Source organism: Lutra lutra, chromosome 8, assembly GCF_902655055.1.
Source record: "Lutra lutra chromosome 8, mLutLut1.2, whole genome shotgun sequence".
Lineage (NCBI taxonomy): Eukaryota > Metazoa > Chordata > Mammalia > Carnivora > Mustelidae > Lutra > Lutra lutra.
The window spans coordinates 137,109,165-137,136,407 of record NC_062285.1 but is presented as its reverse complement, the minus strand read 5'-3'; the positions used below and the strand labels follow the sequence as shown (position 1 = coordinate 137,136,407).

Here is a 27,243-nt window from a genome sequence, read left to right as displayed (position 1 = left end):
CTGTCTGAGTCCTTCCTTCGGTCAACACAGCACATCAGAAGCATTCCTACAGCCTGGGTGGAAGGGAAGAGATTAGGATCATGTTTAATTCACGGGACTATCCCTTGCAAAAGCCAGATGGATCATGACAGTGGACTACCGTAACTTGACCAAATGGTAGCTCTAATCACAGCTGCTGTGCCAGACGCAGCATTTTTACCGTAAAACAACAACACAGCCTCCGGTACTCGGTATGCAGCTATTAATCTGGCAAACGCACAGTTTTCAATGGCAACTGAAAAGCAGATTGCATTCATCTGTGATGAACAGCAGGCCACATTCCCTGTGTTACCCCAGGGCTACGTTAGCTCGCTTTCTATCACAATATAGTCCTAAAGAATCTCGATCACTTTGACACTGATCCTAGCACATACCACATCCCATATCTTGAGCTGCTGGTCTGATAGAATGCTAGGATGATCTCTAAAGGACACAGCTGTGGTGGGAAGTGCCCCAGTCTTCCGTAGCAGGTCTGTAGCTGTTCACAAAGCGGTGGTGAATATTTTTTTTTTTAAAGATTTTATTTGGGGCGCCTGGGTGGCTCAGTGGGTTAAGCCGCTGCCTTCGGCTCAGGTCATGATCTCAGGGTCCTGGGATCGAGCCCCGTGTCAGGCTCTCTGCTCAGCAGGGAGCCTGCTTCCTCCTCTCTCTCTGCCTGCCTCTCTGCCTGCTTGTGATCTCTCTCTGTCAAATAAATAAATAAAATCTTTAAATAAAAATAAAAGATTTTATTTATTGGGGCACCTGGGTGGCTCAGTGGGTTAAAGCCTCTGCCTTTGACTCGGGTCATGATCCCAGGGTCCTGGGATCGAGCCCCACATCGGGCTCTCTGCTCGGAAGGGAGCCTGCTTCCCACCTCTCTCTCTGCCTGCCTCTCTGCCTACTTTTGATCTCTGTCAGGTAAATAAATAAAATCTTAAAAAAAAAACAACAACTATAAATTCAGCATGACCTTAAAAAAAAAAGATTTTATTTATTTGACAGACAGAGATCACAAGTAGGTGGAGAGGCAGGCAGAGAGAGAGGAGGAAACAGGCTCCCGGCTGAGCAGCGAGCCCGATGCGGGGCTCGATCCCAGGACCCTGAGATCATGACCTGAGCCAGAGGCAGAGACTTTAACCCACTGAGCCACCCAGGCGCCCCATCCAAACTTCATTTTTAAAAAAGCTCTGAGTTCTCAGGGGTCCTGGTTTATCAGGTTCCTTTGATATCCCATTAATTTTTAATCCTGCACATGCAAGTAATAAGAGGTACCACGTGGGATCCTCTGGGTTCCGGACATCGCTTTGCTGCCCGGGCTGTAACCCACAGTTTGGTTTGGCAACTGAGGTGAGTCATCCAGGCTGGCAGAGTAAGCTCTTTGTTCACCAACTGAGAAATGCGAAATGTCCAGACTCTAACTCAGCGGAGCCCTAGCCACGTCCCCTGATGTTCGCTCTCCTCCCTTGGGAGCTAAGACCTCCCATCCAGCTGAAAGTTGTAGGAGGAGGAATGAGAAGCAGATGTAGTGATGCGCACAGCCACTCCTGTTCCAGAACTTTGAATGGCACCGTGCATAGATCACAGGTCCAAAGCATCGTGTAAGACAGACACCATCCTCTCAGGGAGTTTTCAACTCATGCCAGAACAGGCATCGGTAAGGTCATTCTGACATTTTTTTTTTTTTTTTTAGAGAGAGAGAGAGAGATCACAAGTAGGCAGAGAGGCAGGCAGAGAGAGGAGGAAGCAGGCTCCCTGCTGAGCAGAGAGCCCGATGTGGGGCTCGATCCCAGAACCCTGAGATCATGACCTGAGCCGAAGGCAGCGGCTTAACCCACTGAGCCACCCAGGCGCCCCTCATTCTGACATTCTTTCAGGCCAGCTGGTTCTGCACGATGGGGTACACAGTCATATTAGTGAATTCTGGGGGCACCTGATTGGCTCAGTTGGTTAAGCATCTGCCTCTTGATTTTGGTTCAGGTCATGATCTCAGGGTCATAGGATCGAGCCCCTCGTCGGGCTCTGTGCTTGTGGGGAGTCTCCCTTCTGCTCTCCCCCCCACTCACACTCTCTCTCTCTCAAATAAATAAATAAAATCTTTACAAAAAATTAGTGTGTTCTATGCACACATGCTCACAGCTGCAATTCTGCTAGGAAATGATCCCCTTGATCAAAACTATTGTTGTGTGGAACACCACGAGAGTGCCTAAGGCGTTCCAAAAGTCCATGGACGGTGGCGCTGGCAGAAACACGGCAGGCAGGGAAGGTAAACCTTATCCAGAATGCATATTTCTTCCAGTGAGGGCAAACTGCTGTCTCCTTCGGAGGAGTCCAACACGTGGCTGGTTGGTGCTTTGTATGGGGGGTGGGGGGACATCAGGGTTGGTCTCTGCTTCTGGGAGGAGAAACACTCAGGAATGCACTAGCCAGGTCAGTTTGAGGAGGGGACGTCCTTGCTATTTGTTTGGTTCATGTCCCCAGTCACTGCCACGCAGACCCACTGGAGAAGCACCAGCGTGGCCAGGGAGAGAGGCTGACTGACATCCACCGAATGTGTCATTTATCCTACTGATTCCTGAGAGCCTTGTCTGCGGCAGACGGCCTTCAGAGAGCATTCACATGCTCATGGGACCCAGAAATGCCCACACAGAGCCCATGCTGAGGAGTCCATTCCCGGAACTCCTTCCCCAGATCTCCTGTCACCCATCTTCCAGGCCTATCCTGCACAGGAGTCCAATTTCCAGTTACTTCTAAGCTCAGACCATGTAAACAATGAAATATTCTCCCAAGTCCTGCCCCTCATGAGGAGATTCTCTTCACCACTGACTGGGGCTGCAATGCTGAGGGGGTGACGGGTGAAAGGCTAGTGGGGACCTTTATACTCGAAGGATCTGGCTGAAGACACCAGAGCAGTCACACAGAGAGACAACCAGACCTTACGTGACACCATGGAAAGTTCATGACACCATCGTGTCATCAGCAAAACCCAGGATATGGGAACTTCTAAAAGACAAATGATTTGGTTTCTTTCTTTCTTCTTTTTTAAAACATTTTATTTATTTGAGAGAGAGACAGAGTGGTTGCAGGCATGAGCAGGGAGGAAGGGCAGAGGCAGAAGGAGAAGCAGATTCCCCTCTGAGCAGGGAGCTGGACATGGGGCTCCATCCCAGGAGTCTGAGATCATGACGGGAGACCTGGGCAGACACTTAATCAACTGACCCACCCAGGTACTCTGTGATTTGGTTTCTTTAAAAAAAACTTTAAGGGCACCTGGGTGGCTCAGTGGGTTAAAGCCTCTGCCTCTAGCTCAGGTCATGATCCCAGGGTCCTGGGATCAAGCCCCACATCGGGCTCTCTGCTCAGCAGGGACCTACTTTCTCTCTCTGCCAGCCTCTCTGCCTACTCTCTATCTCTGTCTACTCTCTGATCTCTGTATGTCAAATAAATAAATAATATCTTAAAAAAAAAACTTTAAAGGAGGAGGGGGTAAGGGTGAGGATAGGGAATGTTATAGATCAATAAAGTCTAAAGAGACATACCAGACCAATGCAATATATGGACCTATTTGGATCCTGATTGTAACCAAGTTTAAAAAGAGATCATGTATGGGATAGTCAGGAAAATGTGGACACCTGTGACCACATAATAGAAGATATTAAGGAATTATTGCTAATTATTTTTAGGTGTGATAATTACACTGTGGTTATGTTTAAAAAACACCATCTTAGAAAAACAACTAAAATCTACTAAAAGATTGAATCCTTATCTATCAGAGATACATGCAGAAGTCTAAGAGTGAACTGGAATGCGTCCTGAGATTTGCTTTAAAATAAGTAGGCAGGGGGTGCCTGGGTGGCTCAGTGGGTTAAGCCTCTGCCTTCGGCTCAGGTCATGATCTCGGGCTCTCTGCTCGGCAGAGGAGCTCAGCAGGCAGAGGAGCCTGCTTCCACCGCTCTGTCTGCCTCTCTGCTTACTTGTGATCTCTCTCTGTCAAATAAATAAACAAAATATTTAAAATAAAACAAAATAAGTAGGCAGGCATGGCTGAACCAAATTGGCGGTATGCTGATAATCACTGAAGCTAGATGATGGGAATGGGTTCATCACATTATTCTACTTTTGTGTAAGCTTTACATTTTCTGTATCAAAAGCTTGTTTGGGGGTTGATTTGTTTGTTTTAAGCAGGCTCCACACCCAGCCCAGGGCCCAAGGTAGGACTGAACTCACAAGCCTGAAATCAAGACTCAACCTGAAATCAAGAGGCAGACTCTGAAACCGACTGAGCCACCCAGGCGCCCCTGTTTTGTTTTGAAATGTTCCTTGTCCCCATGCCTTCTTGGGCCTCCAACTCTAGCTTTTTTTCACATCAAAATTTCTTCAAAGATTAACTTATCACTCTCTGTCCCTCCTTTCTCTCAAGTCTCTCTGTGTTGGCTTTCAGTTGTCACTCCTTTGAAACTTCTTGCCAAGGTCACCAAGGGCGTCCATGTTACTAAATCCGATGGTCAATTTCTTGTCCTCCCCTTCCTTGACCTCTCAGTGGCATTTCACACTGTTGATCCCTCCCTCTTTCATGGAACACTTTCTTCCCATAACTCCTGAGACAGCACAGGTTCCTGCTTTCCCTCCAACTTTCCTGGACACGGTCCACACCAAGTCCAGTCCTAGGATTCTGAATACACTACATGCTCTCAACTCCCAGATTTGTATCTCTAGTCCTGCTCTGGTCTCAGAATTCTCATGCCACCTCCATGCTGCCATGCCCATTTGGATACCTAAGTGGCAGCTCAGAGGTAAGTAACATGGCCGAGCCTGATTTTGATTTCCCTCACTCTCCCATATCTGGTCCCCACTGCAGTTAATAAGAGCACCGCCAGCCGCCTAGTTTCCCGTTCTTCAAGCCTCTTTCCTTCAAGCTCCCTGTTCAATCCATCAGCAAATCTGGTCACTCTGACCTTCAGTTAGTGCCCTGCATCACCCATCTTCTCATCAGCGCGCTGGCTCCTCCGCTCGAGCTCTTGCCTGGGCAACCTAATGTCCCAGAAACCACCGCCAGGGCTTTCCACCACCTTTTGTCTTTCCACGCCTCCCACCCACCACTGTGTTTATCTCCATCTCAGCTCCAATCAGCGTCTTTATCTCCCCTCCTTAATGTTTTAATCTACTCAGTTTTTTAAAAGTTTTCTAAACAAACCAGGCTTTCCCCCAAAACCCACTGGTATTGTCAGGGGATGAGGGGCACAACTGCACACGACCTGCCGCTACAGATCTGTTCCACGGTGACGGGGAGGGGCTGTGGGCAGTGGGGACGGAGCGGGGGACAGACAGAGCCAGACTGTCACGAGTCGGTGCTTGTATCTGGGTGATGAGCAGCTGGGGCTCATTCTACCGTCACGACTTTCGTCTGTGTTAAAAGTTCCCCATTAAAAAAAAAAAAAAAAAGTAGAAAACCCAAGGGGATCAACTCCTCTGTCCTGCCTTTACGGACAAGAACTCTTGTGCGGGCTCTTAAGGTCAGACCTATTCCGCAGATCCCCAACAGGGAGTTCCGCGAGGGCGGCGCGGTAGTTGCCGGCTGCTGCCAAGCGCCACCCGGGCACCCTCCGCGGGTCCGTGGGCTCCGATCGCTGCGCCGCTCCAGCACCCGGCCGGCTCCGGAGACACCTTTGTGCCGGGCGAGCTGAGGACGCAGCGGCCGGGCCCGGCTCCGCCCCCGCCGAGGCCCTGCACGTGCCGCGCGGGGACCCCGGGCGCCTCCTTCCCCGCCCCGCCCCCCGCGGGCACGTGACCGCGGCCCGGGGTCTGTGCGGCGCTGCGACCCCCGACGGCGGGGGGAGCGGTGGAGGCTCGGGGTCCCCGTCCCAGCAGAGGGCTGGGGCTGGGGCGGGTGGGCGGCGGGGGACTCGAGCTTCAGCTCTCTCAGAGGTTCCAGCGAGCAGCGCTCGAGGGCCCCGGGATCTATGTCGCCTGGGTCTGCCGGCAGCGTCCCCGCGCCCCGGACCGTCGGCCCCCGGGAGGCGGGTGCGGCGGGCCCAGGAGCGGGGTGTGGCCGCCCGCCGCCCCGCTCCTCCGCGGAAGCCTGGGGGCGCCGGCGGCCCAGCCGGGGGTGGTGGGGGGGACGAGCCCGGGACTGGGGCGCCGCCTCCCCGCGTCCCGCCGTGCGACCTGCGCCCCCGCCGCCCCGCGTGGACCCTTTGTGTCTCCGGGGCGGGGGAAAGGAAACCGCTGGGGTTTGGTTTGCCCGTTCGAGTTCCCTTTTCGAGCGCGCCCTCCCTGCGCCTCCGGCCGGAACCCTGGGCGGGCGGACGCCCTCGGAGAGCGGAGACCGGACTGGATGGTGGAAAAACAAACGCGTCCCGACTGGGCTGCGGGAGAGTCCCCTGTGCGCGCCGCCTCCAGCAATGGCGCCGGGTCCCCGACCCGAGCCCGGTCACGCTCGGGAGGCAGGTGTGACCGCGGGGGCCTGACGGCACAGCAGAGGGGGCAGGAGGGTGGGCGGGGGGAGCCCGCGGCCCGAGCCGCCGGCGTCTCAGAGCCGCGAGCCGGGCCCAGCGGGGGGTGTGTGTGTGTGCAGGGGCCAGGGCGGGGGTGGGGAGCTGCGAGGAGACCCGGCGAAGTAGAAGGTGGGGGCTGCGACCCACCTTCTACTGGGGGCTGGGCGGTTGAGACATTCATTCCTTATAACCACAGACTTGAGAGAGCCTTCCCCTCCTTTCTCCTCCTCCCCCTCGTTATTTGGGGCCTGGGGGAAGGGGGGACAGTAAAAGGCACAGGGACAGAACAGGCAGGACGCTGCGGTGGAGGCAGGCAGCGCTTGCACACAAATCTGTGCGACCTCGGTCGCTTCTCTGTGCCTTGGATTCTTGGTCTGTGTAATGGGAATGGCGGTCTGAAACAGCATTTGTGGGGCGCCTGGGTGGCTCAGTTGGTTACGCCTCTGCCTTTGGCTCGGGTCATGATATCAGGGCCCTGGGATGAAGCCCCCACAGACTGCCGCTTGGGGCTCCCCGCTCAGCCCGGAGCCTGCTTTGCCCTCCCAGTCCGCCCTTCTTTCCCTCTCCGTGGCTTGCGCGCTCTCGCTCTCTCAAACAAACTTTTTTTTTTTTTAAGATTTTTAATTTATTTATTTGACAGAGATCACAAGCAGGCAGAGAGGCAGGCAGAGAGAGAGGAGGAAGCAGGTTCTCCGCTGAGCAGAGAGCCCGATGCGGGGCCCGATCCCAGGACCGATCCCAGGACCCTGAGATCATGACCTGAGCCGAAGGCAGCGGCTTAACCCGCTGAGCCACCCAGGCGCCCCTCAAACAAACTCTTAAAAGAACATTTGTGCTTGGCACCCGCCATGCTCAAGACACCCTTACCCTACTTGCTACTGAAGAAAATGTTGGGCACAAGTCTGGCAAACGAACCATGAAACATTCAGTTTGGGATAGACCCAGTCACACGGGTTTTCATTCCTTCCTCCCATTAAATATTCGGAGGCTTCTGGCACCAGGCCTGTACTGGGCGGAGGCTGCAGGCAGGCCTGGAGAAGCCAATAAAACCACCACCTCTTTCCCTGGGGCCAGGAAGTGGGCCCTGGAAGATGCCGGAAGCCAGCCTGCTGTGGGCCCTGTCCTGCCCTGGGCTCTTCTGTGTGTCAGGGCCCAGGAGCTCCAGGTGATACTGGCTCCCTGGCGTGTTTTTAGAAAGGCCACATGACCTGAACACTGTTGGTGTTTCTCCCAAATGATGGTGAGCCTCAGTGTAGACTCTGAGAAAGAAGCCAGACCCTGGCCCCACAACAGGCTGGAAGATTTTTTTTTTTTTTTTTTCTTGACACCTCTGCATTGTGAGAGTCCTGAAGGAAACCCCCCTTCTCCCCAAGTCCTGTGATGTTTATTGCCTGATGTTTTGGTCCTTCCCTCGTTCAGTCTCCAGAGTAGGCTCAGGTGGTCATGTCCGAGGTCTGTCCCCAGGGTGTTTAGTGGGTGCATACTGAGTGAACAGAGGCTACCTTTTGCGCTCCCCACAGTCATAACGAATTCATAATCCAGCTACGGTGTACTGAGTGTCTGTGTTGTGCCAGGTTCACGCTCCCCTGTAGGAGGGGACACAGACTGGCCATTCGGGTAGTTCGGCCAAACGCGGGCTGCGCTCTGGAGGCAGTGAGCTTCCCACTACGCCTTGAAGGTCTTGCACAATTCCCATGGCAGCTGCATGGCCTACTATTCTCAGTGCAGGGACCAGAGTCAGCACGGGCGCCTGAGTGTCATTCTGGCAGTTTGCAGGGCCATCCCCTCAGCCAGGGGCCCATCCTACTGATGCTACCCGTCAGTGTCCCTCAGATACAGGTCTCACCATTTGTCCCAGCTCACCCCAAGGAGCACCATTCCCCCTCCCCTCTCTCCCACCCCAACGGCCCATTCTCCCTCTTAAATCCATCCCTATCCTGCATCTTTGGAAAAATAGCAAATTCCATCCTTAAAACCCTGGAGTGTCGTCCCGTGTCCTCTGAATGAAGTGTACCCCTTGTCAGGGGGCCTGCAAAGCTCTGGGCCACATTGTAGCCTGTTCTCCAGCTATCCCACTGCAGGCTTTAAGATGCAGCAAAACCAGAGTCCTCACTTCCCTGCCTTGCCACAGCTGGGCTTTCCACCTGGGGTGTCCCCCGTCCACACCTGCCTCCCCAAGCAGGGCCAAAGGGCCCAGGTGCTGCCAGATCAGTCACCTGTTTGCTCTTCTGGTTCCTCTGCAAAGACCGTGAGCTCCTTGAGGACACATCACCCTCTCACTCCGCCCTTCTCCACCCCCTGGCTTGTGCTAGCTCTCTCTCGCTCTCTCTCAAATAAAAAACCTCTTTAAAAAATAAAATAACGGCACCTAGGTGGCTCAGTTGGTTGAGCAACTGCCTTCGGCTCAGGTCATGATCCCGGAGTCTCGGGGTCGAGTCCCACATAGGGCTAAATAAAATAAAATAAAATAAAACATTTGTGCTTGGCACTTTGGTCCTCTGCAAGGACCGTGAGCTCTGGGCCACATTACAGATGGGCTCTGTAATGTCCAGCACAGCATATGTTGAGTCGAATGAATGAAAGAACAAAAGAATGAAGGGGCTCCAGAGAGTTCCCAAGATATGCCTTAAGTGAGCAGTCATCACGTAGTTGCGTGCCCGCCGGACATCAGTGGGGAAGACCGACGACAGGTCTGGGGGGAAGCTGGGCCGGCTGCAGGACAGTCCCGGAAGCTCTTGGCCTTGCCACAGGGAGCTGCTAAAGCCCACATAAGAAGGCACACCTACCCTTCCTCATCTCGGGCCTGCTCTTTGTCCTAGAAGACCGTCCTGCACCTAACTGTGGCTTTGCTGTGTAAAGAGGCCTGTGGGTTCCTGTCCAACTTCTGCAGAGGACCCAGGGATGGCAGGGAGGGGAGGGGCTAAGGTGATTTAATATTAGCCAATGGTTACCACATACCAGGTTTGTGCTAAAGGCTTTTCTTTCTTTCTTTCTTTCTTTCTTCCTTCCTTCCTTCCTTCCTTCCTTCCTTCCTTTCTTTTCAAATTTTAATTATTCATTTATTTGAGAGAGAGCTCACAGGCAGGGGGAGCAGCAGGCTCCCCACTGAGCAAGGAGCCAACCTGGGGCTCCATCTCAGGACTCTGGGATCATGACCTGAGACGAAGGAAGGCAGTCTCTGAACTGACTGAGCCATCCAGGCACCCCTGTGCTAAAGGCTTTTCATGTATAATCTCAGGTAACCCTCACATCCATTTTACTCTTGAGGGAAACACGGCACAGAGAAGTTAGGTAATTTGAGGACGGAAAGCGTCCAGGTCAGGATTTGAACACAGGTCGTCTTACTCCACTGTGACTTGAATTGAGGATAAACAGGTGGGCCTTTCCTTCACTCAGTGGCTTGTATGGGCCATGGGCCACCTGGTGGTAAACTGGCCTTCCTTCCCTCCCAGTGTGGTTCAGAAGCCAAGTCTGAGGGAACTTGCCTAAGCGACCCTGTTACCATGGCAACAGCTGTGTCGCTGCAACACCGATTTTGCAGGCCGAATATCAGTCATGCCTGCACACGCATGAGCCTGAGAGATTCCGGCCGCTCCAGGGTGGGCACCCTGGCTGGGATTCTGGGGCTGTGTGGGGGGCCAGCCAAGGTGGGCAGAGGGGTGAGCCCACCAGTCTTCCCTCCAGGCTTCCCCTCCAGACCAGGCTCAAGCCCCTATTACCTTCAGACTGAAACAACTTCCAAAATGCAAAACATGCACGACAATGTGCATCACAGAGCAACCACTCTTCTACTCGAAAACCTTCAGTGGTTGTAAATAACCTGCCCACTGGTCAGTTACCCCTCTGGGACAAAGAGAATGTGGACTGGCCATTGTGTATTTTTTCCTCATTAAAAACAAACCTCTAAACAAACAAACAAACAAACAAAAACCCCTCAATTCTATCTCTGCAAATCCTCTCTCCCATCAGAGCTCATCTGTCTTCCCCACCCATGCCCACCTCCACTGCCCACCGCTGACCCAGCCAGACCTACCTTGATTTTCACCTTGACCACTGTAATAACTCCCCACTATTTTCTCATTACAAGCATCCATGTGCTCCTCAATGCATTTCTTCAATCTCATGCTCTTAGCTGGAGGCTGTGCTGGGAGCTGGGGACTCTGGGAGCAAAGCAGAGCCTGCCCCTGCCTCCTGGAGCTGGGGGTCTGGCAGGAAACGCAGAGGAACCGAGTCACTGTGAAGTCCAGTACTGCTGAGTTGTAAAGATGCGGGTGCTCCGGGGCCCAGAAGGGGGAAGGTGAGCTGTGGGAGGGATCAGGTGGGGGAGGGAGAGAAGAGGCTAGAGGGCTGGGCAGGGCTGGAGTCCGGAAAGCACCTTATACCTGAGCCTGCGGGCAGTGAATGCAGGGCCCACGGAGGGCCGCAGAGAAAGGCAAAAAAGTCCTCCAAGTTCTAACCTGGCCACAGCACTCCAGGCCCGCCAGGAGAGTCCTGTGACCCGCTAGCACACTCCAGCCCTCGGCTTCTGTGGGAGAAGGAGGACTGGGTGAGGTAGTCTTTAAGCCTTTAACAGTTTTAAACCTTAGAGAAAAGCCAGATTGGCAACACAGAAAGTTTTCTCAGGCTGGAGAAAGGCCACCCCAGGCTTCCCTCCCTTGCCGCTTCTCCCTAATCCATTCTAGGGTACCTGAGGTTACTGTAAAGTTTCCCCCAGTTCCTCTGCATTAACTTAGAAAGTTGGACTTTATATTTTTTCAGTGTAAACTGGAAGATTAATATACAATAGAATAGAGCTTTATAATGGAAAGTCACTAAAACACTGGGGATAATTTAATAGGAGATAAAGAGAAAAATTAAAATCTGGTCCTTCAGAGGAACATTACATCCAAGGGAAAATGGGAGAACTTGGGACGCCTGGGTGGCTCAGTTGGTTAAGTCGCTGCCTTCGGCTCAGGTCATGATCCCAGCGTCCTGGGATCGAGTCCCACTACGGGCTCCTTGTTCTATGGGGAGCCTGCTTCTCCCTCTGCCTCTGCCTGCCACTCTGTCTGCCTGTGCTCGCTCGCTCTCTCTCTCTGACAAATAAATAAAATCTTAAAGAAAAAAAAAAAGAAAAGAAAATGGGAGAACTCTATCTGTGTATACCAACCAGAAGCGACCTCTAAAACATGACTGAATAAGACAAGGTTTGGGGATAGGCCTGTGGAATATGATCCCACATATGAAGGGTCTCATGTTTTGTTTTGTTTTTTTAAAGATTTTATTTATTTATTGGGGGGCGGGGAAAAAAAAGATTTTATTTATTTATTTGACAGAGATCACAAGCAGGCAGAGAGGGTGGGGGGAGCAGGTTCTCTGCTGAGCAGAGAGCCCAATGTGGGGCTCGATCCCAGGACCCTGAGATCATGACCCAAGGCAAAGGCAGAGGCTTAACCCAAGCGCCCCTTCATGGTTTTTTTTGTCCGTAAAATGAAGATTAAAAACTAGTGCGACCTCACAAGGTAGCCATAAGCTTTGCATGAGTTTATGCTCTTTAAAGTGTTCCGAATCAGGCCTGTCACATAATAACGGCTCAGTAACTATGAGGCATTATTACTGTTCTCATGTAAAATTATTTTGGAAACGAATGGAAGTATATACCCCACAATTTTAATGCTGGTCGGTGGCCCAGACATTATAAACAAGTAAACACTCACACAAATGTATAATTATAAATTATGATAAATGCAAAGAAGAAAAATGGACCCAAAGGACAAACGGAGTCAGCAAGTAAAGGGGAAGCTGCAAACTTTGGGGGCCTCCTATCCGTGCCACGGTTATTCAGTCCTTAGGATTTAGGGGAAACAGTTAAGAAAAAGTTGAAAGATGTCTGGGTGGCTCAGTCAGCTAAGTGCCTCACTTTGGCTCAGGTCCTGATCTCAGGGTCCTGGGATCCTCTGTCCATTGAGCCGCAGGAGGGGCTATGCACTCGGCGGGGAGTCTGCTGGTCCCTCTTCCTCTGCCCCTCCCCCCCTCATTCTCTCTTTCTCTCAAATAAATACATAAAATATTTAAAAAGAAAAGAGAGGGGCGCCTGGGTGCCTCAGTTGGTTAAAGCCTCTGTCTTCGGCTCAGGTCATGATCCCAGGGTCCTGGGATCGAGCCCCACATCAGGTTCTTTGGAGCCTGCTTCCTCCTCTCTCTCTCTCTGCCTGCTTGTGATCTCTATCTGTCAAATAAATAGATAAAATCTTCAAAAAAAAAAAAGAAAAGAAAAGAGAAGGGGCGCCTGGGTGGCTCAATCAGCTAAGTATGCCTTCAGCTCAGGTCATGATCTCGGTGTCCTGGGATGGAGCCCCACATCCGGCTCCCCACTTAGCAGGGAACCTCCTTCTCCCTCTCCCTCTGCCTGCCACTGCCCCAGCTTGTGCTCCATCTCTGTCAAAGAAATAAAAATATTAAAAAAAAAATAAAATTAAAAAGAAAAGAAAAAAGAAGCTGAAAAATGAGGCATTGTTGAGTGGAGTCCCTGTTTCTTCAGAAAAAGGGAGATGGACTCTCCCCTAGAATGCAAGTCAGGTCTAGGTTTCAGACCCCTCAGTGGCTCTCCCTCCTGGGGATTAAGACCAAATTCCATGTCCTCCAGCAAAATCTGGCCCCACATCCCTCCTCCATGTCTCTGAGCTCTTGTTTTTGATGCCTAGCTTCTCCCACCAAGGGCTGGTTACCCGGAGTGTTCCTCTGGCCCCAGAGCTAGTCCTCTGGCCACGCCCCCCGCCCTTGCCCCGCCCCGCCTTTGCTCCGCCCCCCGCCCTTGCTCCGCCCCCCGCCCTTGCTCCGCCCCCCCCCCTTAAAGGTGACCTCCCTGGTACCATTTTCTGTTCCTTCCCAGCACTTACTCTCAGTGGGATTAAACATTCCTTCACTTACCCAGTTTGTTCATTATCTCCCTAATGACCCCAGGGGCTGTGTGGTTTTGTTTGCCGCTCTCCCCTCCCCTCTGATTGTCTCTTGGCTAAGTGGCCCAGGACACCCAAGACTCGGCGGGACCCTGGCTGGAGTGCGGCGTGACTCCAAAGTCCTGGCCATTCACACAGTCCCCCTCGAGTAACCTGCTCTCGCTCCCCTGCTTCCTAAACGACTTTATCTCTCCCTGACATACCACTACACCTAAATGACCTTTAGCTCTAGATCTAGAGGTTACCTGTTCTGGAGAGCCCTTCCTGGCTACCTGTTTGGGTTTTCACATTGTGCTGTCATTGTCCCCCTCCCACTGTCACACTGTAGGACCTCTGCATTTCCCAGAACTTAGATTCCTGTGGAAAGAGGCCGGAGATGAAAAAATAAATGTTTTCTCAAACAAGTATGTATAGTGTTATGAGGAGAAGGAGGGAGCAGCGTGTCAGGAGAGACGGCAGTTTGGGGTAGGGTGGTCAGCGACGTTCTCCTGCAAAGGGTGACCTTCAGGACTTGAAGGAGGAGGACTGGGGAGCACTAGCCATCCTAAGGGAAGAGCAGTCCCGGCCAGTGCCAAGACCCCGCCCTGGCTGAACGGAGCTGATGTGATCAAAGTCAAAGTGTGAACCAAGGACAGAGAGAAGAGGGCCGGAGGGTGGAGGGCTGGCTCAGAGTGGGAAGACCCTGAAACCATTGTGAGGCCTTCGGCTTTTACTAAATGAGATGGGGAAACTTTGTAGGGCTGTAGGCTTAGGAGGGGCAGAATCTGGCTCAAAGAAACCAGCGTTCAGTGGGTCTGTCCCCGCCAGACTGAGTCCTGAGGACGGAGAGATGCCAATCAGACACGGAACCAGCCCCCCAAAGCCTCAGACAGTGGGGTGTTTCCTAACAGAATCAAGTTTGCATTGTACAAAAGTCACTGCCACCAGCACATGGGTGGCCTGGAACACTCTGCCTGATCTGTATAGTGTGTTCTGATGAAGATTTGTGAAATGAGACAAGCTCCACTTCCACTTTCTTCTCCTCTTTCCCCTGTTTGCCTTCCTTTGGCCCTGAAACGTTTATTCAAAGCTAGCAGCAGTACTAGCTTAAAACCCATAGAATAGGGGCGTCTGGGTGGCTCAGTGGGTTGGGCCGCTGCCTTCAGCTCGGGTCATGATCTCGGGGTCCTGGGATCGAGTCCCGCATTGGGCTCTCTGCTCAGCGGGGACCCTGCTTCCCTCCCTCTCTCTGCCTGCCTCTCTGTCTACTTGTGATCTCTCTCTGTCAAATAAATAAATAAAATCTTAAAAAAAAAACCCCACAGAATAAAATATCCACAAATGCATACTGATATAAAGGAATAATTGAATAAATAAATAATTGGGGGGAGGGGAGGAGAAGGGACAGCTCTTTCTTGCAGTAGGATTCCAATTAATAAGTGCAGAAAGGAATAAGAGAAACAGAAACGCACCATTGGAACACCACAATAATAATCTTTGCAGGCAACATCCACTGATGCATGTGAAAATTAGTGGGAAAATTTTAAGAAAAAAGAGATATTTGCATGGTCCAAAGTATTTCCCCCAAGATACATATTTTTATTTATTTATTTATTTATTTATTTATTTATTTTAAAGATTTTATTTATTTATTTGACACAGAGAATACAAGGAGGCAGAGCAGCAGGCAGAGGCAGATGCAGGCTCCCTGCTGAGCAGGGAGCCCGACGTGGGGCTCAATCCAAGGACCCTGGGATCATGACCTGAGCTAAAGGCAGCTGCTTCACCGACTGAGCTGCCCAGGTTCCCCTATTTATTTACTTTTAAAAGATTTCATTTATTTATTTGAGAGAGAGGGAGTGAACACACAAGCTGGAGGAGGGGCAGAGGGAAAAGCAGACTCCACACTGAGCAGGGAGCCCAATGCAGGACTCGATCCCAGGACCGCAGGATGATGACCTGAGCTGAAGACAGACACTTAACCGACTGAGTCACCTAGGTGCCCCAAGATATATATTTTTAAAAGATCTATTTATTTATTTGAGAAAGAGAGAGAGTGTGCTAGTGGGGAGGGGCAGAGAGAGAAGGAGAGAGAGAGAGAGCGAGAGCGAGAGAGAAAGAGAGAAGCAGACTCCCTGCTGAGTGTGGTGTCCTCGATCCCACAATCCTGAGATCATGACCTTAGCTGAAATCAAGAGTGGCACCCTCAACCAACTGAGTCACCCAGGCGCCCCTGCCCCAAGATGTTTGTTAAAGGGAAAATATTAAGTGCACATTAGAGAGAACTGATGGGCTCCATCCTAACCAAGTGATTAGCTTTACATCCCAGAAATAAGACATATCAGCATCACGTACCCGCTGGAGCCCTCAAGAGAGGGTTGCTCCTGTATTATTCTCCCCTACAAGGCACAACCTCGATCTAATCATGAGAAAACACAAGGCAAACCCAAAGTGCAGGACATTCTACAAAACACCTCATCACTACTCTTCAAATGTCACGTCATAAAAGGTGAGGAAAGACGGGAAATGTCACAAATTAGAGAAGAGTAAGGAAACATGACAGGTTGGATGTGGACTGGGTTTTAGAACAGAAAAAAAAAAGGACATTAATGGAAAAGTGGACATTAATGAAATCTGAATAAAGTCTGTAGCTTAGTTAGAAGTATTGTGCCCATTTTTGGAGGGGGGGTTGGTAATTTTACTATGTTATGTAAGAAGTTAACCTGAGAGGAAGTCGGATAAGAGGGTATACGGGAACTCTGTGCTATTTTTGCAACTATTCTGTAAGTCTAAAATTATTTCAAAATAAAAAGTAAAAAAAAAGAAAAAAATTTTAGAAGCCTCTTATACCCCTAGCACCCAGCTTGTGATCTCTAAATACCATTTCCTTCAAAAGGAACCAGTGCTCCGTAGATAATGGCTGATTCCTGGCTAGAATGCGAGGAGCAAAACACAAGAGGAGTTTGGAACATCTTGAAACACCGTCTAGCAAAGAAACTATTGAGACTCACAGGATGTCCCAAGGACCTCAGAGCCAAGTTGAAGAGATTCTCACACACCAAAGATGGGATGACTGGAACATCAATAAGAATAGTAAGTGTAACAGACTAAAACACATCAAATATTTAAATCCATGTGTTCATAATGGTACTAAAAGTAATAATTAAAAAAAAACAAAGTTGTCACCCTTGTTGAGTGCGGGAAATCCAACTCATTATTCTGAAGACCAGTAAATTATGGGCAAGAATGAAGCATTTATCCTGCCTTTCCTTTATGATGTGTACCTCAGAGGAACCAAATAGGGTTGAGCAGAAATTTCTCTTCCTGGAAGCATTCCGGCTCGTGGTAGAAGAGAGAATGTTCAAATTGGATGACTTTGTCTTGCAACTCTTCATGAATTAAGGGATGTAAGCTTTGAGCAGCAATGACCACTTATATCACACAAAGAGAAACAGCCAGACATGATTTGTCCCCTAATGAAACCACACAACACCTCCTATGAATTAGTCTTGCCAGAAAACACTAATCTGAATCTCATCAGGCTCTAGGTTAGACCATCGATTTATCAGAAATACAAAGGACAGAGAAGCTGGTTGAATTATACCCCAGCGATGCAAGCAGCAGAATCCAAACTGTGGGAGAGGATGGGACAAGTGAGGTGTTTGCAAAGAAAATAAAAAGGCATGTAGGGGACCATGTACAAAAGAGACCTAAGTGACATCTCAATTAATTGCACAGTGCAGTTTTAATTTTTATCCCAATTAAAACCAAAACACTGTAATATGGAAACATCTCTGCCATTTATGAGACTATTGGAAATTTGAACACTGCCTGGCCGTTTGATAATAGTAAGGAATGATTGTATATCTTTATAGTTGCAATGGTATTGTGGTTTTGTGTGTATATATACTATGTATAGTGTGTGTGTGTGTGTGTGTATATATATATATATAGTTATCTATATGGTACAGGTATATATATATATATATATATATATATATATATATGTAGTAATACAGAAAAAGGTCTTATTTTGACAGAGACACACTGAAATGTTTAGAGAAGGAATGGTATGATATGTGTATATCCTTCCATGTCATAGAGCATGTCATATGTCATAGATGTCATATGTCATAAGTCATAGAGCTATAACTCTATGGTCAGGGATGATCTGATGGTTATTGGGCTGATGAAGTTTCATGGTCTAATTCTCTTTTTTGGTGTATGTCCAATATTCTACATAATATAGTCTTTTACAAACATCTGCAGTCTACAATTAGAGATAATAACTATTAATATTTTGTAGTCTTAAAAAATCGATGCATAGGTGCCTATGTATTTTATAAAATTGGGTCATACAGGGGCACCTGGGTGGCTCAGTGGGTTAAAGCCTCTGCCTTCGGCTCGGGTCATGATCCCAGGGTTCTTAGATTGAGCCCTGCATCAGGCTCTCTGCTCAGCAGGGAGCCTTCTTCCTCCTCTTTCTCTCTCTGCTTCCCTCACTGTCTGCTTGTGATCTCTATCAAATAAATAAATAAAAATCTTAAAAAAAAATAAAATTGGGTCATACAACATTTACCTTTTTAGCAACCTGTTTCTATACTACCATACCAATAAAAATCCTGCTACTAATGGTTTTAAAAAGTCTTTCATGCCTCAGTGGGGCAGATGCTGTGTTAAGCCCAATATCCCATCTCCAAGGCAGCCTGTGATCTAGGGGAGTGAGGGCCCCACCCCTGTGACTCAGTTGGCTGCTCTCTGTTATGGGAGTGCCCTTTCTAATTCGCAGTGGTACAGTTTCAAGGGCAGGATATTTACTCTACTGCCCACACCTCCCTTCCAAGGGAGGCCTGGACTGGATTCTAGGCAGTAGCCTCCATGCCTCTGAAAGACAGTGCCCCTCACATAGCAGGCACGTCATCATTAGAACGAGGAGCTCACTTCTGAGCCTGGAGCTTCAGCTGATTATCATAACATTACTGTCAGTCACATCTTCCTCTGGTCAGTCTTCTCTGCCCGGGCTGCCTGGGGACTCCTGTGGGGTTCCAGAGCCCCCCAGCTTTTCCCACTGCTACACTGTGGTTTATGGTTGCCTTTTTAGCTTCTCCAGCAGACCCTGAGCTCCTCGGGCGCCCTGCGCCTGACTGAGGGTCTGGCACAGAGGAGGCTCTCCAATATGTGTTTCATTTCACTCAGTGAAAACATGAGAAAGCCACCCAGAGGGCATGACCAAGAGTATGTGTGTTTACTCAAACCCGAATCCAAATTCCAACTCCTTAGTGACTTTTTATAAAATGAAGTACCAAGGCAGTTGGCAGTTTGTTGGCCAAATGATCTCCCCCTTTCCTTGGGAGGTGGGGGAGGAAGGTTAAAGGGATGGGACAGTGGGGCAGCCGGGGAGGGGCACCAAGAATGGAGTTCTGGGCATGGGGAGTAAAGGGAGAAGGAGGATGGACCCCTTGGCCCCCACCGCTCAGCTGTGTTAGGTGAGTCCCTGGGGTTGAGAACAGGGAGAGGAAGCCCCAGGACAGCCTCTGGGGCTGGCATCTTTCCCATTTGGCAATCATGATTGCTCTAGACCGAGCCCTCCCCCTGCCTGCTTCCTCTTAAGATTCCCACCTCTCAGCCCCTGCTCTGGTCTGGCTGGCCCTGGGCCTACACCCACACCCTCGGCCTCACTCCTCCAGGCTTGTCTACCTGGTGAGACGCGGGGTGCCTGCCGTGGTGCATGCACTTTTGGCCCCGCTCAGGCTGGGGGCCAGGGGATATAGTGCGGGAAGCGGTTTTGCCACTGCTCTAAATGAGGGACATCAGTTCAAATGGACTCCTGTCTGGCAGAGGTAATGAATCCTTGCGGAGAGGAACACCCCCCACTCCCCCGCTTTTTGATTTGCAAAGCTCCCAGGGACACTTGTTGGCCAGGCTGTGGGACCTGAGCTCCTCTGGGCAGGATCCATGGCCCATCAAAGTGAGGGAGCCGGGTAAGCGATACAGGCCTGGTGTTTTGCTGGCGGAGAGCTGGAAGAAGGTTGGGAAATGTACCGAATGAATGAGTGAGTGAATGAGGGAGTGAGTGAGCGAGTCATACTAAACACAGCTGCAGTGACCACGGGGCAAAGGAAAAAGAAGCAACGGTTCAAAGTCAGGCAGACAGACCTGAATTGAAACCCGTCTCCGCCGTGTGCTAGCTGTGTGATCTGGGGACAAGCCACCTACAGTGCCCTGAGCCATAAGATGAAAGCCAAAAATTCCAGCTCATTTATGAGATTTACATGAGAGCTCGTGGCCCGTAACAGGTGAATGGTCACTATCGTTAGTGTTGTTTACCGATTCAACAAATGGGCATCAAACACCTACTATATGCTGGGTACTTTCTAGGCCCTTGGAGCAGATCACGGAACAAAACCCATGGAGACCCATTCCCTTGGCAGGTTCACATTAGGCAGGGGAGAGAGAGAGTAGACAACAGATGAGGGCAGCAGCCTGTTGGAAAGTGAGAAAGGCTCTTGGGGGAGACAAAGTAGAAAGGCATGGGATGAGGCATGCTGTGGGCTGGTCTGCAGTGTCATTTGAAATAGGGCGTCAGAGTTGGCTGCATTAAGGAGGTTGCGTTTGAGCCTTTGCTGGAGGGGAGGGAGACATACGTGCCAGGATCTCAGGCCAGAGTTGCCCAGGCCCATGGAGAGCCAGGATGGAGGGCTGGGGCGTGCAGGGGCTGTAGAGGAGCGAGCAGGGAAACGAAGTTGGAGGTAGGGTGGCCAGACCACGGGGCACTGCCAGCCGCTGTGAACTCAGCTTTCACTCTGGGTAAGAGGAGCCTTTGAGTCTTTAGCAGAAGAATGACAGGCTCCAACTTGGGCAGGAGAAGGATAACCCACTGCCGGGTTGAGCCTAGATGGAAGGGGCAGGGGAAGGATGAGAAGAGCAAGCAGAGGCCCGGTGCTGGTGGCGGTGAGGGGGAGTCAGATTCTGTGTGTGTTTGAAGAGCCAGTTTGGTTTCCTCAGGGGCTGGGATGGGGAGCGTGAGCCGGAGGGAGGAGTCCAGGGTGCCTGTGGGGTTTGAGCCTCAAAAAGTGGAATCCGATGGCGGAGGCTGCAAGTGAGGCAGGTCTGGGGAGGAGAGCAAGGGGTCGGTTTGGGGTGCATTAAGTGTAGAGGTCAGTTAGTTACACGAAGATATTTAACGGGCTGCTGATGTAAACTGGGGTGTTGTTAGTGTGACGATGACTGTTTTTCCTCTACTCTCCCCTCGATCTTCATGCCAGCCGGTGAAGAAGGCCATGATTATTCTCCCAGCAGGACAGAATGGCAGTCCTACCAAGAGTATATACCCTTTCAAAGAAATGAAAACAGGTTTTCAAATAAATTCTTACCCACAAATATTCATAGCAGCCCTACTCACCATAGTCCAAGGTGGAAACAACTCAGACGTGCACTCATGGATGCGTAGGTGTATGAAATGTGGGTTCCCTGGGCGCTGGAATACTATTCAGCCATGAAAAAGAAACCTCAAAAACATAGTAAGTGGAAGAAGCCAGTTGCAGAAAGGCCACAGAGTGTAGGATTCCCTTCACACGAAATATCCAGAATAGGTAAATTTAAATCAATAGAGACAGAAAGCAGATTAGTGGTTGCGGGGGGTTGGGAGGAGAGGGAAGCAGAGAGGGATTAGTTAATGGGCACGGGATCTCCCAGGACAGTGATGAAAACGTTTTGGAACAAGATAGAGCTGACGGCAGCACAACATTGAAAATGCACAAAACGCCAAGGAATGATTCTTTCTTTTTTTTTTTTTTTAAAGATTTTATTTATTTATCAGAGAGAGAGAGGAAGAGAGAGCGAGCACAGGCATACAGAGTGGCAGGCAGAGGCAGAGGGAGAAGCAGGCTCCCCGCCGAGCAAGGAGCCCGATGTGGGACTCGATCCCAGGACTCTGGGATCATGACCCGAGCCGAAGGCAGCCGCTCAAACAACTGAGCCACCCAGGCGTCCCGGAATGATTCTTTCTTTTTCTTTCTTCCTTCCTTCCTTCCTTCCTTTCTTCATTCATTCATTCATTCATTTATTTTCCTATTTTTTTAAAGGAGGCTCTGTGCCCAATGCAGGGCTTGAACTCGTTACCCTGAGATCGAGAGTCGCATGTTCTAAGGACTGAGCCAGCCAGGTGCCCCCAGATGATACACTTTAAAATGGTTAACTATATGGTATATGAATTTTACCTTCTTAAAGATTTTATTTATTTATTTGACACAGAGAGAGAGATCACAAGTAGACAGAGAGGCAGGCAGAGAGAGAAGGGGAAGCAGGCTCCCCGCTGAGCAGAGAGCCCGATGCGGGGCTCCATCCCAGGACCCTGAGATCATGACCTGAGCTGAAGGCAGAGGCTTAACCTACTGAGCCACCCAGGCGCCCGTGAATTTTACCTTCTTAAAACAAACAAACAGAACCCACGAAGCAGCTAAGGCCAGGCTCTGCAGCTCCCTGCCCCGTGTGCTGACTCCCACTGCTGTTCTCCACTGACCCAGCAGTCTGGGTCCCCAGCTCCCCCGCCCCACCCCCAAGCAGAGGAGCCAAGAGAAGCAGAGGGATGCATCCCCTGCAGTCGCTCAGTTGAGAGCGATTGGATGGCCCAAACCCCAAACCAGGAAATCCGGTCTGACAAGCATGGGGTTCACACCTGAAATCAGCCCTGCCCTGGGAAACCTGCAGCTGAGGGTTGCTGGCGGCAGAAGGAACCTGTACTTCCGGGTAAGTCGGGTTTGTTCTGCTTGGGAGGAAGGAGCGGGGAGCAGCCAAACTTCCATATTTAACCCTTCAGCATCCAAGGCTCCCAGAACCGGAAGGGACTTAAGAATCATCCAGGAAGACATGGAATCCCCAAGCAGATAAACACCGTCCCCCAAGTCGCAGAGCCCATACACGGCTGTACTGGGCCCGGGAGGAAGGGAGCCAACACTTACAGAGTGCAGCCTCTAGGTCCAGTCGTCTCGCAGGAGTTAGTCCCTGCAAAGCAGATGTGAATAGCTCCGTTTTGCAGAGGAAGTTCAGGGAGGCTCATTGCCCAGGCTGGTAGACAGATGCCACGCCGCTGTTAGGAGACAGGGCTGGTGGTTGGATAGAGATCTACCTGACTCTTCACCATCCGTCAGTCTTGCTGGGCTTTTGTCTGTCTTGTCCACACGGGTACCCCCAGTGCCAGGAGAATGAATGAATAGGTCACAACAACCTCTTTCCATGCTTCCCTACCTCCTTCCGGACTCACCCTGTTCAAAGTTAACAAACAGCTCTCTCTGGGGCTCACTCACACAGTTGCCATGGTAACTGAACTCTCAGAATTTAGAAACAACAGCTATGGGTAATCCAGGACAAAAGCAGAGAACCCTTCTCTTGCTAAACTAGTTAAGGCTTTTCTATCCAAGCTGACGAGGATTAACACAAACAGGCAGAGAGCAAGAAGATATTTCCTAACACATCTTTATTGTTACTGACCGTAGTCATTGACCAAGGACCCTTGGTGACCCACCACTGTCACCTTTACTATAGATCCGTGGTTTAAAAAGTGGTATCTAGGGACGCCTGGGTGGCTCAGTTGGTTGGGCAGCTGCCTTCGGCTCGGGTCATGATCCCGGCGTCCTGGGATCGAGTCCCACATCGGGCTCCTTGCTCGTCGGGGAACCTGCTTCTCCCTCTGCCTCTGCCTGCCATTCTGTCTGCCTGTGCTCGCTCTCTCTCCCTCTCTCTTTCTGACAAATAAATAAATAAAATCTTTAAAAAAAAAAAATAAAAAATAAAATAAAAAGTGGTATCTACTGAGGACATCTGCCTTTAGGTGGTAACTAAATTATAACCCTGATCTGCCACTAGTGCTTTGGATTAGCAGGTGATAACCACCATTACCTCAACGGGTTGACAGCATTTTAGCCCAAAGCAGGAGACTTGCTCGTTTTGCTAAGTAGTACAGACCTATAGTGTTTGGACTTTTTGAAGTATTGAAGATAGTTTCCTGGGGCGCCTGGGTGGCTCAGTCAGTTAAGCATCCAACTCTTGATCTCAGCTCAGGTCTTGAATCTCGGGGTCGTCAGGTCAAGCCCTGCACTGGGCTCCACGCTGGGTGTGGAACCTACTTTAAGAAAAAGAAACAGGGACGCCTGGGTGGCTCAGTTGGTTAAGCGGCTGCCTTCGGTTCAGGTCATGATCCCAGCGTCCTGGGATGGAGTCCCACATCGGGCTCCTTGCTCGGCAGGGAGCCTGCTTCTCCCTCTGTCTCTGCCTGCCTCTCTGCCTACTTGTGATCTCTCTCTCTCTCTCTCTCTGACAAATAAATAAATAAAATCTTAAAAAAAAAAAAGAAAAAGAAACAAAGAGAGGAAGGTAGGAAGGAAGGAGGGAAGGTCTTAAGACCATTTCAAACAAAATGAGAAATGAAAATGAGGAAACGTTATAGTGAAAAAAGAAAACACCTTAAAAGAATTGAATATTATGCAAATAAATGAGAAAGGCTGAATTAAATGGATGGTTTGCTAGGAAACCATAAATGACCAAAATCAATCCTAGAAGACAACTGCATTTGAAACAGACCAAATATCACATACAAAAAATGAAGATGTTATCGGGGAGTGGTTTTCCCATCCAGAAAGGGAAAAAGAAAAGCTCCAGGATCAAACAAGTCCTCGGTGAATTCAACCAACACTTTAAGGTGCGGAGACTAAAAGTGTCATTCAAATTCTTCAAGTTCCTAGAAAAGAAAAAAGAAATCCTATTTTTATTGAGCCCCTAGTGTCAGCTGCTGTTCTGTTGAATTCATTCAATAGTCAAGATAATCTGGGGCACCTGGGTAGCTCAGTGGGTTAAGCCTCTGCCTTCCGCTCAGGTCGTGATCTCAGGGTCTTGGGATCGAGCCCCGAATCCAGCCCCGAATCGGGCTCTCTGCTCAGCAGGGAGCCTGCTTCCTCCTCTCTCTCTGCCTGACTCTCTGCCTATTTGTGATCTCTGTCAAATAAATAAATAAAATCTTAAAAAAAAAAAAAGTTAAAGATAATCCTGTGAAGAAGATAAATCATTGTCCCCATTTTAGAGATGAAAAAACTGGCAAAGGAGTTAAGTTGGGGTGCTGGGTGGCTCAATTGAGCATCGGCCTTTGGCTTGGGTTGTGATCCTGGGGTCCTGGAATCAAGCCCCACATCGGGCTCCCTGCTCCACTGGAAGCCTGTTCTCCCTCTCCAACTCCCCCTGCTTATGTTCCCTTCTTCCTGTGTGTCTCCTTGTCAAAAAATAAATAAAATCTTTTTAAAAATTAATTAATAAAAATAAATTTTTTTAGGGGTGCCTGGATGGCTCAGTGGGTTAGAGTCTCTGCCTTCGGCTCAGGTCATGATCCCAGGGTCCTGGGATCGAGCCCCTCATGGGGCTCTCTGCTCAGCAGGAAGCTTGCTTCCTCCTCACTCTCTGCTTGCTTCTCTGCCTACTTGTGATCTCTGTCAAGTAAATAAATAAAATCTTTAAAAAAAATAAATTTTTTTAAAAAGGGGTTAAATCACTTGTCCAGGGCTACATAATTGTAAGTGGAAGATCCAAAAATTTTTTTAAAATATTTAATTTATTTATTTTACAGAGAGAGAGAGAGATCACAAGTAGGCAGAGAGGCAGGCAGAGAGAGAGGGGGAAGCAGGCTCCCCACCGAGCAAAGAGCCCAATGTGGGGCTTGATTCCAGGACCCTGAGATCATGACCTGAGCTGAAGGCAGAGGCCCAACCCACTGAGCCACCCAGGCGCCCCCCAAATTTGAACCTAGTTCCAGAATTTACCCTCTTAACCACTTTATCAGGTCCATTCTTCCAAATGCCTTTTATGAATATTACATATCAATATCCCAGTCTTTTTTTTTTTTCTAAGATTTTTTTTTCATTTATTTGACAGAGAGAGAGAGACATCACAAGTAGGCAGAGAGGCAGGCAGAGGGGGAGGGAGAAGCAGGCTCCCTGCTGAGCAGAGAGCCCGATGTGGGGCTCCATCCCAGGACCCTGAGATCATGACCTGAGCTGAATGCAGCGGCTTAACCCACTGAGCCACCCAGGTGCCCCAATATCCCAGTCTTTCAAAGATAGCACAAGAGAGGAACACTACAGACTAGTAGTCTCATTTGTGAATATAATAGCAAAAATTGTATGCCAAATTTTAGCAAATAAAATCTAACAACACATAAAACATATATACCACAACCGACTTCGGGCATACCAAGAATATAGGATGGTTCAATAATGGGAATATTGTTGATATTATTCACTGTATTGATAAATCATTGGAGAAAAATTGCATGATTATTACATTATGTTGCAAAAATACTTCGTAAAAGTCAAAATCCGTGCCTAATTTAAAATGAAAATTTCTTTTTTGTTTTTAAAGATTTTATTTTATTTATTTGTCAGACAGAGAGAGAGAACAAGCAGGGGGAGCATCAGGCTCAGGGAGAGCAGGGCGCCCTAAAATGAAAATTTCTAAACAATGGGAAGGGAAGGATATGTTCTTAAAATACGATTACACACACCCACCCACATACCCGGAAAGCCAAAAAGCTGATTTGTAAGGATAAAATACTAGAATACTAAAAGCATTCTCATTAAAATCAGGAAAAAACAAAGATATTCACTGTATCACTTTTATTTAAAATTGTTCCAGAGGCACTTAACAATATAAATAAACAAATGGACAAACAGAAAAGAGATATAGTGATTAAAAAAGAGGGGATATTATTTAAAGACAATATGATACAATTATAAGTTAGAAAATGTAAGAAATTCAACTAAAAATCTGTAACCCAGAAAGAATTCAGTAGGTGTTTGAGTACAAATTTAGTAAGCAATAACCATAGGCTTGGGGTGCCTGGCTAGTTGGTAGAGTGTGCAACTCCAAGTGTGATCTTGAGGTTGTGAGTTTGAGCCCCCACATTGGGTGTAGAGATTACTTTAAAAAAAAAAAAAAAAATCAATAGCCTTAGGGAAGCCTGGGTGGCCCAGTCGGTTAAGCATCCAACTCTTGATTTTGGCTCAGGTCATGATGTCATGGTGTGACATCCAAGCCCCGTGTTGGGCTCCATGCTGGGCATAGAGACTGGTTAAGATTCTCTCTTCCCCTTCTCTCTACTTCTCCTCCCCACTTCTCTCCCTCTCTAAAAAAAAGTTAAAAAATAAAAAACAGTAGTCTTGTTAAATATAAAAAGATTAGTTTGAAAATATAATGGAAGATTTACATTTCGAGGGAGAAATTCCAGTTCTGGGAATTTATCTCACCAATATGTTTGCAGAGTCATTCACTACTTCAACCATTATTCCTGAGTGCTTATTCATTCTTCATCAGATACTCTTCCGTATGCCAAGAACACAAATGAGTAAACAATAAATTGGACAAAATGAAACCCAAACCAAAACTGAAACCCTTCCAATCTGGTGGTAGGAGGCAGATAGCAAATGTAATTGTAAAAGTAAACAATACAGCATGTTCGAAGGTGGTGATTGCTAACAGAAGAGTCAAGCAGAGTAGGGAGCTTGGGAGTGCCAGGTGGCTGAGATGAGCTTCCTGGAGAAGAAAGGAGATGATGAGGTGAGCCATGGGGTTGGGGGAGAGGAGCACAAAGTCTCTGGGGTAGAGTGGTGTGTGTGTGCACACCTAATGAGTTGTGTTTGTAATAGTGAAAGATGCAAAGGGTAAGTATTTGTGTACAGGGGACCAGTCAACACGCTAAGGTTCATCTACCAGTAAGATGCTCTGCGGATGTACAGAAGGATAAGGAACATCTACGAAGTGAGAGGGAAAGATCA

The 27,243-nt window shown here is 49.2% G+C and overlaps 1 long non-coding RNA gene across 1 annotated transcript in view; it reads right to left on the bottom strand.

The window, feature by feature from the left end:
* The window catches only part of LOC125107884 (uncharacterized), a 33,897-nt gene extending 27,157 nt beyond the window's left edge, over nucleotides 1–6,740 (bottom strand). Inside the window, exon 1 of the long non-coding RNA XR_007129682.1 lies at nucleotides 6,660–6,740. This is a non-coding gene — a long non-coding RNA (uncharacterized LOC125107884). The remainder of the gene's footprint in view (nucleotides 1–6,659) is intronic.
* Between the last annotated feature and the right edge of the window lie 20,503 nt (nucleotides 6,741–27,243).